The sequence below is a fragment of the Equus caballus genome, chromosome 3 (genome assembly GCF_041296265.1).
Source record: "Equus caballus isolate H_3958 breed thoroughbred chromosome 3, TB-T2T, whole genome shotgun sequence".
NCBI lineage: Eukaryota > Metazoa > Chordata > Mammalia > Perissodactyla > Equidae > Equus > Equus caballus.
The window spans coordinates 59,462,242-59,474,251 of NC_091686.1; positions in this window are offsets into that span (position 1 = coordinate 59,462,242).

Here is a 12,010-nt window from a genome sequence, read left to right on the forward strand (position 1 = left end):
CTCAATTTAGAGACAAGAACTCATTCTAATAAGGACTAATAATATCCAAAAATTGCATCCAATATTTCAAAAAGAATGTTTAAAAGGGAGAAATTCATATGGGACTAAACCATTTAGAAAGATTTTAATCATAATCAGTTCAAAATTCCAAGTTACTCTATCCACACAGAATGGCCTGTCAAACACCTCTACTTGCTTAAGTGTCCTAAGATTCGGGGCAACAAAATCAGGATGAAATTCCCTTTTCTATTCCTCTAGGGTTGTGGCCAATCTGGACCAACCCCCAGCTCTGAGAAGTAGAAGACAAAGTGAAGGTGTCATTCACCCAGAATCAATTAAGTCACAGAGAACTCACAGAACATTGAAAGATGGGTGGGTGGATTCAAGGATGCATGGATAAAGAACAGATGAATGGATGCATAGATGGAGAGAGAGGCAAATAGATGGATAATATGCTTATGTGAGGAGGAAGCTGAAGAACAGAGGATGTGATACATGTCCCTTGTTCTCTACATATATGTATGCACACTGTTGTCTCCAATCTGCACAGACATTTCTTGAAAAATAGTAAGTATTATGCATGGCATCTATTTGCCCAGCGAAAGTACCTATTTTAAAGCATCCCTGCCTTAGCAAAGCCTGATTCTGCTGAGCAGATCCTCCTGCTAAGAAACAGGCTGAACCCTGATGATTACTAAATAAGAACATAATTAATTATTTCTTCAACTGAATAGTCCTGAATTCTACCACAAATCAATCAGTTCTTCTAGCCTAAGAAGCTCTGACTCTATTTTAGCTCAATGAAAACAAAATCAATGAAGGCCAATTACAGCCCATCTCGTTAGAGTATGCAAATGGTGTGCCATACAAATGCTCAGCCGTTGCCTCTGGAGCCTCAGAGGAGGCTGGAGGAGCCAACTGTGGGCTGCTGCTGGCCCCTAGCTGTTCAGGCAACACAGCACGGCCGTACCCGGGGTCTGTAAGTGGGAGGCCAAAAGTAAGCTTCCTTCCTTCATTCCTTTAACGAATATGTGTTCTAAGGCTACTACGCAGAAGGTATCATGTTGGGTCACCAGGGTACAGGCAGCAAGTCTCAGCAGCTACCTAATGGTCAAGAGTATTTATCTATATTCTAGTGTAACAACATTCTGCATCTGAAAACTGGTTTCCTTATAATTCATAAGCTTGCTGCCTGATTATGTATTGCCCCAAATTTTCCAGCAAAGAGAACATATATGTCACAAAGGGCCAGGCAAACCTCAGGGACAGACACAGGGTTGATACACACAGAATACTGAAGGGATGGAAAATAAAGCTCACCTGCTTCCCAGGATTCCCTGATACTCACCACATGTCTAATGCCTACTGCCTCTATCACTCTTTGGGGCTAAGCCTATTAAAATACAAAGGCATCAGACTGAAAGAGCAGGTCACTAATCTACTGTTTCCTAAACTTTGGGTGTTTGCACACCAAATCTCCATTTTTGCCATTCATATTTATTTCTCATATTGATATTGACCCCGATATCAGTTTCCCCACACTAAACCCAGCATATATGGGGTTAAAACCAAAACACTCATTCCCTGCTTACTCTCTGGCTTCCTGGCTCCAGAATCCACTGTCCTCCATGGAGACAGACACCGCCAAGGACAAGCACCTGGACTATCTCCTCCCACAAAGAGATACGGGCTAGTGGGAAAGCTGCTGACCAGCAAGGTCACAGGCTTCCTCCTCTCTGCAAGTGTCTCAAGGCCAAAGACAGGCTGGTGGGAAAGCTCCGACCAGCAAGGCCATATGCTCCCCCTCCCCTACCTAAAGCCCCAAATAAAAACCCTTCCTTTTAGCTTTTCAGGGAGTTTGGGATTTGAGCGTTAGCTGCCCTCTCTCCTTGCTCAGCACTGTGCAAAAAATAAAATTCCTACTTTCTTCCACCACACCCGGTGTCAGAGATTGGCTTGTTGTGCAACGGGTGAGCGAACTCACTTCAGGTTCGGTAACAATATTTCATTAAATCTAAAATGCTCTGACGTTGATCCTTCTTGATTTGACCACAGGTGTCAACTGAAAGTTTGTGCTGCCTGACACAGTCCATGGGCGCTACCAAACAAAGGGCATGATCTGCTCACTATGAGACAAAAGCCAATCGTCAAGAGGCAAGATGGTGGCAGAGAAAAGGCATTTTAGTACAGCTCGCTAGGAAGGAGGAAGATGGCTGACAATGTCCAAAAGAACCATCTTTAGGGGGGCACAGAATCTTGAAGCAGTTATATAGGCCAGTGGGTTACAGAGGAGGGGGATAGGAATGTTGACCCTCTGGTGTTACACACTGGGAATGGCCACACCAGATAGACTGTCTATCCAGGGATCATCACATTCCCAAGGATCCCAAAAGAACAAAGTTATCGTCTTATCACAGCTGGGAGGTACCCGTGCAAGCAGGGATCATAAAATCTATAAAGCAGTTAGATTTCCTGGAGGGTGCGTATCCAGCTGGGTTACTTAGTCAGAGGTCATTCAGAGTTATAATATGCCTTCTTTTCTACAATATGGCTTCCTTTATGTCAACCTTCTGTTGAGCCAGTATTGTGGGCATCAGAAGATAACACCAATTGCATGATGCACTATGACTTCAGAGAGGTTAAAATATTGGGGGAAAATGTGAATCTTTAGAATTTATGAAATAGAGTAGTATTTTTTTCTTTAAATCAATTCACTTTTTTAATTTAATAAATTTCTTTTTAAAAGAAAACTTTATCACTGCCTTAGAAAACCAATATCACTGATACAGATAAAAAGGGAAGCGTATAGATAAATGCAATGAGAATTTTAAAAATAATTTTAACTTCTAGCTAATATAATTAATCAAGGTGTACATTTTTTGTTTATGCCCCTTTCTAGTGTATATATTATACTTCAATACAAAAAAAAGTCTAAGAAATACTTCTACCTCCCCAGGCTTTGAGCCTGAAGCCTACGCTTGCTTTGTTAAAAAGGGAGATTAGTAATTGTTAAAGGATTAAAGCCACTCCAGCACCAAAATGAAACTTTCCTTTCATCTTAATTAGATTTGAGAAGAAATTGAAAAGGGAGTAATTTTCACTCTACGTGATTCAGTGTTACGTAATGTCACCTTCATACACCACCTAAAATGTTCTTCCCCATACCATTAGTCCCACAGAGCCACTTGTTAAGACACACTGAAAAATCACCATTAATCCCTTTAGAAAGAGTTATCAGAATTAATCAATTGTCAATTTGGAGCCAGGTAAAGGATCCCAGATGATGGGATAGAGGAAAAGGAAGTTTTAACACGTGTGTGGGGAATGAGAAGCCCAAGACACGAAGGGCCATCACCACAGAGAAAAGAGTTCAAGGGAAAATACCGAAGTGAGCTGGGGAGAGGCAACACAAATGCCCTGGGCATCTGGGAAAGAGATGTTCTGGGTTGTGTCCATGAAAAAAGGAGACAATTAAAGAGCAATTAGGAGGAATAAGAAACACATCTTGCCTGTTCAGCAACTTTAGCATCATACCAGAATCCCCATTGAAAAAGGCACCTGTTTATCATTGATTCTTGTCAGAAGTTGCTCCTCCACTGAATGAAGGAGCAGAGGGTTCTACGACAGCACAGGAAAGCACTATGTACTTAAGGACCCTGGGTTATTGAGCTAAGGATTTGTGGGGAAATGAGGGCTCCGTTCCGGTATTTAATCACTGTTAATTTAGTTCTTTTTTGGTCTAACACCTGTAATATCAATATGTACCAATCCCCTCTTGCTTTCCTCTGGAAAATATGAGGAACAAATAGCCAGAGTGGTTTCCACAACAATCCTTCCTAGACATTAGCTGTCTCCTTTCTAAACAAAATAACCCGCTTCCTTTAACCTGAGATATGGCTACTGAGATACCCATCACTTAAGACACGGAACCTGGGTGTTCCAAGTCAGTGTGATCTGGAAGTTGGTATTCTTACCCAAAATGACATAGGAGTGGAGAATTTAACCTTTTACTCCCACCATTGGTCTTTCTCACTTATTTTTATTCCATTCATCATTTTGTGCTTCTTTCCTTGAACCACTGATCTCTTTTAATATACAGCAACCAAAACGGTGATTATATTCTAAATAGTGGTTGATCAATGCCAAGTGTATCCTTGCCCTTTTCATGTCATAATCCTGTTAATACATCTCTCAATCGTGTTCCCTTTTTTAAATAATAGCATGACAAATTGCTGACTCATACTCAATTTATGGTCCACGATACTTCAGCCAATTCTTTTAGTACCTTGGATGCAAATCACCAGGGCCTGCCCACTTAGGTACAGATCTCACTTATTTAAATTATCTTCCTCTGTCTTCTTTTTCCCGTTGCATTCTCTTAAAGTATGCATTACCTATTTCCAGAGCCACATTCACTCGATCATGCAGAAAGGTTTTTTAAAAAGACATTGAACACCCTGTGGCCCTTTGATGTCATCATTGAGTCTTTTTCTTTCCTCTCTAATTAAAGGACAACACTCTGCTTTAGTCTTTTCTTGCTTCTGATAGAGTACAAAAAAAGAATGTTCTATTTGCCTTTGGAAGTTGCATCTCATTTCCTGCCTTAGTAATTCTGACCTTACTTCTATGAACCTTTCAACAGGTGTTCGTCCTTGAAGCTTCAGCTTTCTCTAGAATTTTTTCTATATCAGAAGCATATATAATTCTTTGTTAAATCAATTAGATTTTTTTTCTGTCTTCCAAACTTTTTTAGACATGGATATGAACCTGTTCTCCCTCTTGCCCTTGACAAAGTTCTGATAATGCACTTTAAGAAATCCAATCTCATGTTTAAGTAATTAGTTGAAAAAGAGATGAAAGAAAGAGCCCAGGTAAGCAGACAGTTTCTTAAGAAAACATATGCTATTGATAGGATATTCTTCAACAATGAAGAATATGTGATCATTTTTATTTGAAATATTTTATTCCTTTAAATCCTCAATACTTCCCTTTTCTTCAGTATCTCTGAGAAAGATGTTCCACATGATCTCCATCTACCCAATCCAAACTTTGTCTTTGCCACTCTGTTTTCTGCTCTTAAACTAAATTTCTCTACTTGCCATGTGGGCCCATTTCCTCCTATAATGTCCTCAACACAGGAGGAATGATAACTGGATTGTTCCTATTCTTAATATAACCCCACATTTTATTTAATACAGTTCTGTAACCACTTCTAAGCACCCACACTGCCAGTACCATAGCCCAAACCACATGGGTAACTGCGATTGCCCCCAGTTGTTGGCCTGCTGCCACCCTCACCCACATACAATCTATTGTCCACACAGTAGTACAGCGATCTTTTAAAATATCAGTTACATTATGTTGATCTTTTGCTCTTAGTGCTCCATTGGCTTCCTTTCACACCCAAAGTAAAACCCAAACTCCTCATCATATCTTACCAAGCCTTCCATCATCCAACCCCTGACCACTCTCCTTCCTGTGCATTTTGGCACCAGGACCTTGTACCTGCTGTCCTCTGCCTGGAACACACTTTCCCTTCACAGCATTAGCTGCTTACATGTCAGTCCTCATTACATTCATCTTGACCTGTGTAGGGGAGGAAGACATTTCTTCTACCTGCTCTGGGTCCTTCTGGCCAGAAAAAGAATTAAATTCACATGAGACAGAATAACAGGAGAAAATTAAACAAAGCTTTATAGCATGTATACACAGGAGAGGCTCATGCAAACTGAGCAACTCACCAAAATGGCAGAGGTTCTCATCTTAAATACCACCCTCAGCTAAAGACAAAGGAGGGTGTTGGGGGTGGGGGGAGTCAATCATGAGAGATTACCAGCAAAGCACAGTAAACAAGGGTAAGGTTATTATGCAGATTTAAGTCCTTGCTTTCTGCATTGATAAGAGTTTCTAGAAATAAGGTCATCTCCCTCCCCCCCCCTTCCTGGTACAGAGAGGGAGACACCTTTACAGATGGAGATTTCCTTTACCAATGTAAATGTCTCTTAACAAAAGGTAAGTAAATTCTGCTTTTCAGAGTTTCTTTCCTGTCTGCAGTTTTTAAAAGTAACCAGCCCAAAATAATCCTCATGCCAAAGAGACATATCTTGGGGTGGCCAATTCCAGGTCCCCACACCTGCTTTAATTGTCTTCCTTTCAGTGACCACAAACTGACATCCTATTTGTTACACACATGTGCACGTGTTTAATGTCTCCTTCCTAGAACGTAAGTTCTGTGAAGGCAGGGATTTAGTCTGTTTTGTTCTCTGCCATATTACCAGCAACTGAAACAATGCTTCTCATCCATACAGCAAGTACTCAAAAATAATTTTGGAATGGTCATTGATGAAATAATCCTTAGTATTGATTGATTGATAAAGGATGAAAAAAATCCCTAAATTTTCCTAGCAATTTATCACATTCCTTCAGGCACACAAATTAAACCCCACGATGAGTACAGATGGCTTGCAATTCATGTCTTTGCTCCTATCAGAAGGCCCATACAAAAGAAAAGGATTTGACTTCATAATGATAATGTAGCTTGGAAATGTCTGTTGTGGAACTCTACTCTGAGTCATGCATTGCAAGCTCACCAGGGAAAATAATTTGCAGTTTACCTACAGAGGAAAATTTTGCTTTGTCCACTGCTCTTTGCAAAGGTCAAAAAGGACAGCATTGATCAGGGTTCAAGAGGGGTAAGAAATGCCGAGGAAATAGTCATTCTGGGTTGAATTATGAAATCTAGGAAAGCATGAGAAGCATGCTGAGTAGTGAAAAGAAGACTAGAGTGAGGAAGCTACTGGGAGAACATGGTCTTTCTGTTGTGTCCACAGCTACATCTTCTAGGGAATGAAAAGCTCCGGTTACAATCACGATGTGAATCTCATTTAATGTTGGGTCTATTCTGGAATAAAAGCCTGAGAGAGAAAAAAATGTCTATGGTATATATGGACTGTTTTCATAAGCATTCTTGTAAAGAAGGAAAAAAAAAAAGGCTCAATTGTGAAATCAAAAATACTTTTTCCCAAACCAGAAAATACCTGTTATGTTTTCCAATGTTTCACCACCATTAAAAATCAAGATGTGATCCATTTAGCAATTAGTCATTCATGCATTCCATTGTTCAATTAAGAAACGGTCAACAAATATTTGCTGCATGCTTACCATGTCCATGGTACTGGGGAAATAGCATTAACAGCAGTGGGAGGGGGGTGTAGTCCCTGACCTTGTAGAGACTGAAGGCCATTGCATTTGTCAATTAGGCTGCAAGCACTACTACGGATGGTGCTCTTGTTAAAAAGAGAGTTGATTATGACCCAACCATCCAGAAGCAGACAAAGGTTCTAAAGAGAAATGATTTGGGCACTTGTTTGACCATGGCCCCTGGAGAAGTAATGGTTTTCCAAGTAGATTACAAAATAAATGGCCCCATTAAATTCATCGTTATTAAATACGCTTGTCTGTGAGAATTTGAGTTGTTATTTATTTCTTAATGAGACTTTAATGGGTGTGGGTTTTTTAAATAGTTTTAAAGGACAGGAACCGCTTTTCCCAGTGATATTTAAATTGTCTTTTCTCTCTAAGTGTACCTGGTGTTAGCAAAGTGCTGAATTCCAAGTAGTTCAGGTTCTGTGTTAGAATTCACTGAAATGAGTAATATGATCAAGACAAGGTGAATGTGTGGCTTACGCCAACAAACACACACACGCCTTCTTTCCATGTGCATACAAAAGCAAGCTTCAGAGAGAAAAGAAAGCAGAAGGCTTCCCAATTTCCCACTGCAGAAATTACCGAGGAGGAAATAGTAGATGGGCTTGCTCCACATTTGCTCCAATCTCTATCGACTGCCTTCCTGCCCTGCGAAAGCTGGGAGATAAAAAAAACTCATTTCCCTCTGCCCTCCGGCCGAGAGGTTAAGTTTACGTGCTGCGCTTCAGAGGCCCAGGGTTTCGCTGGTTCAGATCCTGGGCTCGGACGTGGCACTGCTCGTCAGGCCACGCTGAGGCAGCGTCCCACATGCCACAACTAGAAGGACCCACAACTAAAAATATACAACTATGTACTGGGGGAGATTTGGGGAGAAAAAGTAGGAAAAAAAAAGAGGATTGGCAACAGATGTTAGCTCAGGCGCCCATCTTTAAAAAAAAAAAAAACAACTCTATTTCCCTGACCTGTTTGCAGGTGCCTTGGGCCAGAACCACATTCCAACCCCAGGTAAGTGCGGAAGGAGATACTCATTCTGCTGCTGCAGATTTTCCCAGCAGATCGTGGCCCCAGAGCCTATGTTGGAGGCGGCTTCCTGATCCCTAGATTGTGGCCCAGGTGGTGTGTTCCTGAACCAACAGTGGAGGCGGTGGCTTCCCGACCCCAGACGCACAGCTAAGGCAACATGACCCTGGAACCAACAGCAGGGCCAGTGGCCTCCTGATTCCCCCACTTCCTGATGGAGCTGAAACCATACTTCCTTTGCCAGGCCGGTTTTGGCCGTCCTTTGGTTGGCCAGCCAGGGCCTGCTCCTCCAATTCTTCCACCATTTGGTAAGCACACTTATTCTATGTGTTAAATCTCCTTCTGCTTAAAATAGCTGAACTGGTTTCTCCTGACCGATCGAACCCCTAACCATAACGCTGCCCAGGAGTTAACTCGGTCAAAACCGGATAGCCTCTGCTTTCCATCTGTCTACAGAAAATGTTCTCTGAGTCTTGTCTAAACACTACTTTGTGTGGTATTTGAAGGTTTTTTTTTTATTTTACACTACTTTAATGACTCCTAAAAAAGAACATAAAATTCCTTTTATGTCTCCTTGTCCTGTCTCCTCCTCCATTTTTAGTCAGCTCCATTTCCTGGGTCATGGTAAGCTGCCTGAAGTAGATCTGTTAATGCAAGGGTAATAAAAACACAACGTGCCTTGAAAACATTGCAAGCGGGCTGGGTGGCGCAGGTTGGAATCGAGAAACTCTATTTTTGTTTTATTAAAAATTGTTTTGTTAAAAACCTTTGCACCTGAGAAACATCAAAACCTAAGATTCCATACTTAAGTTTAAGACAGAACAGTAGAGATAATGCAGTTAAGCCTTCTGAAGCTGACTGAGAGAATGAGGCATTTAGTTCTTTGCAATTTTTAAATCGACCGCCACCTTCCAGCATATGGAGCAAAATAATAATAATAATAACAGTACTAATCCTACCTGTTAAGAGCTTATGCTGTGCAAGACTATATGCTGGTTCAATGATTATTTCCAACCTCTCATCACCCCTGAGACAACATTTCCTTTCTATAGATGAAAAAATTGAGGCACAGAGAGAGTAAGTAAGTTGTCCAGGGTTTTACTCTGTTTAACTCTAAACACAATAATCCTTCCAGTGCATTCATTCAATCCATCATTGAATAAATCTTTTCCGAGCACCTTGAAAGAATGTACTTCTCCGAGGGCCACGCTTTCCCTGGGCTAACACAGGAGGCAGAGCTGCTAAGAGGTTAGACACAGTTCTAGAGCACACTCACTTCTGGAAACAGAAGATGGCCAGTCCCTCCCACTGCCACTGCTTGGGAAACCTCAAGTGACCAGCTCCCAGGGCACCAGGGACCATCTCTCTTAAAGACCATCTCCCTTTGGTTTTGACCTTTTCACTTTTGTTTTTCATGCCTGAGTTTCAACCCAGCCCTGCGACTTATTAGCTACGTAACCTTGAGCAAGTTATTTAAACTCTGTGAGCCTCAGTTTCCTCATCCTTAAAGTGAGCATAATAAAACTGCCTCCCTTACAAGGCTTGTTGTAAGGACTCCATATAAGATTGTGAACAGTGCGCTTAGAAGAGTGCTGGCACATGGTAACACTCAGTGCATGTTAGTTAAGGTTGTTCTCATCACTGCTCCTGTTACCATAGCACCACACAGCATTAGAAGTGCGCACAGTATTTATGATTTACTAGAGTACGAGAAAATCGTAGGATATGCTCTTCTCAGAATGAGAAGGTCACAGGAACAGATTGGAGCTCACTCATTTTAATCTGACTTGGTTTATAGCTTAGTTTAAAGACATAAATCAGTTCTGATTCCCAAATCTGAGGTTTACTATAGTTTGCTTTGAATAGTCCACACTGATTTCCATCTCCCCAAATCAGAAAGACTTCAGTACACTCCACTGGTCTCTCAAAAAAGAGTCCCTTTGTAATAGACTGTGCTGTACCACCCAAAGCCCAGCTTCAGGACTGAGGGATTTATTCCCCCAATTGCTGGGCGTGCTGACCTCGGGAATTGCCCCCAGCTGGCTGAACGGAAGTGCCTCAAGGACAGTCTTGCCCTCTTCCCGGGGGTCAGCCTGCATTCAATGACCGGTTGATTCAGGGACGTGAAAGTCCAGCCTCTGAGCCTCAAGTGGGGACAACTCCAAAGGGCTATTGCAGTCGCAGAGCTCCCCATGGGTTCAGCCACGTGGCAGCCCAACTCCGCCTTCTGCCCAATCCCTCCCCAGTAAGTGTTAATCTCAAGAGTATACTCTAATACACTCTTCGCATGCTAATCTCTGATTTAGAGTCCACTTCCCAGGAATTCAACCTGCAATATCCATTCTGCAGACGTAAACTCCAAGTTTGCTACTGGGCAAAACTGCCCTCTTCACAAATACCAATCTTTACGCAACAGGGTGGGCACCACCCAGCTTCTGTGCCTCCCCACCAGCAGTACGGTCTTATCGGGTCCTATACCTCAGAAGTTCCACCCCTCTTTTATGTGTTTTGTCATTGAAGGACTTCCAAAGCAGCCTGCTTGCAAACCTGGTGTAAGAATTTAGCAGCGTGACTCTGTCAGCTTCTTCCTTATAGCTTTTTTTCCCATTACTCATCCATGGGCCTGAGGGAAAACATGTTTAGATAACATTCCTCCTAAAACTCTGGGCTCCGTCAGGGATTGGGCTCATGAAGCCTGGTTCCTACCTCACTTATGGTAAGTCCTCTCCCATGAGGCTTCTCAGCACTTTATGCAAATAGACTTCCGTCAGGCCCACTGAACCCCAGCTACCAACACAGCTAATGCTCATGTGGCTTGCCCAAGCCACAGGATTTACCATTAACTGCTTAATGTTATGTTTTATGATAGGAGGTGAGCATAAATATTTGCCTTCTAAGCAGAGAATAGTTCAATTCAGCTCAGTTTGTAACCATAATTTTAAAAAGACCGAACAATTCGTAGTTTCCTTTGAAACCAAAGGATTCATCTTAGCAGCAGGATTCGCCTGTGTGAGGGTGAATCCAGCACATTTCCTGTCTGGCCTGTGTGCAGTTTCCAGCTGCCCAGTAAGGAGGACATGACATAAATTTGCTTGGCTGCCCAGGGCAGGTACTTCAAACGCGTCTCTCTTCTCCTTGAGCTCAAACCTGGCCTTAGCTGTGTCTGCTTCCTGCTCTCATCTCTGCCAGAGCCCTTGAGAATGATTAATCCTCAACACCAGGATGACTTTCCTCAGTGCAGAAAGTCAGTGGGACAGATGCATGGAGAGGAGAAGGGGACAACACATTGTGCCGTGTGGTCTGTGTGGACAAGGCTGGTTCACGTCTCAGCAGTTCCCACCATGGGTCACACTTGTCTGCTGTGCTGACAGCTACACACAGTGCCTCGTCCTGAGCACAGTGAGCAGGCCCTTCTTTCCATCCTGCTTCTCAGCCGAGGAGAGCAGACGGCACATGAAGGAGGAGATACACTATATCCCAGAGGAGACCCAGGCCCTCTCCCAGGAAGAAACATCACTTCTGAAGAAATCCTGGATCGGCCTTTTTCAACACAGCTCCAATTTTAATCCTAAAGAATTTATTGAGTGGATGCTTTATGCTTTAAATCTGTATATCAGCTGGAAAATGGTTCTCATAATTACAGTACATATCAATAAAAGGATGGTTTTAGTTCAGGAGGAAAACAAGATTGCATGAACTGAAAAGAGAAAGAACTACCATGTACTAACTCATCATAGCAAACGAAAAAAATGTCTACCCTAGTATTAACAACGATCATGTTCTT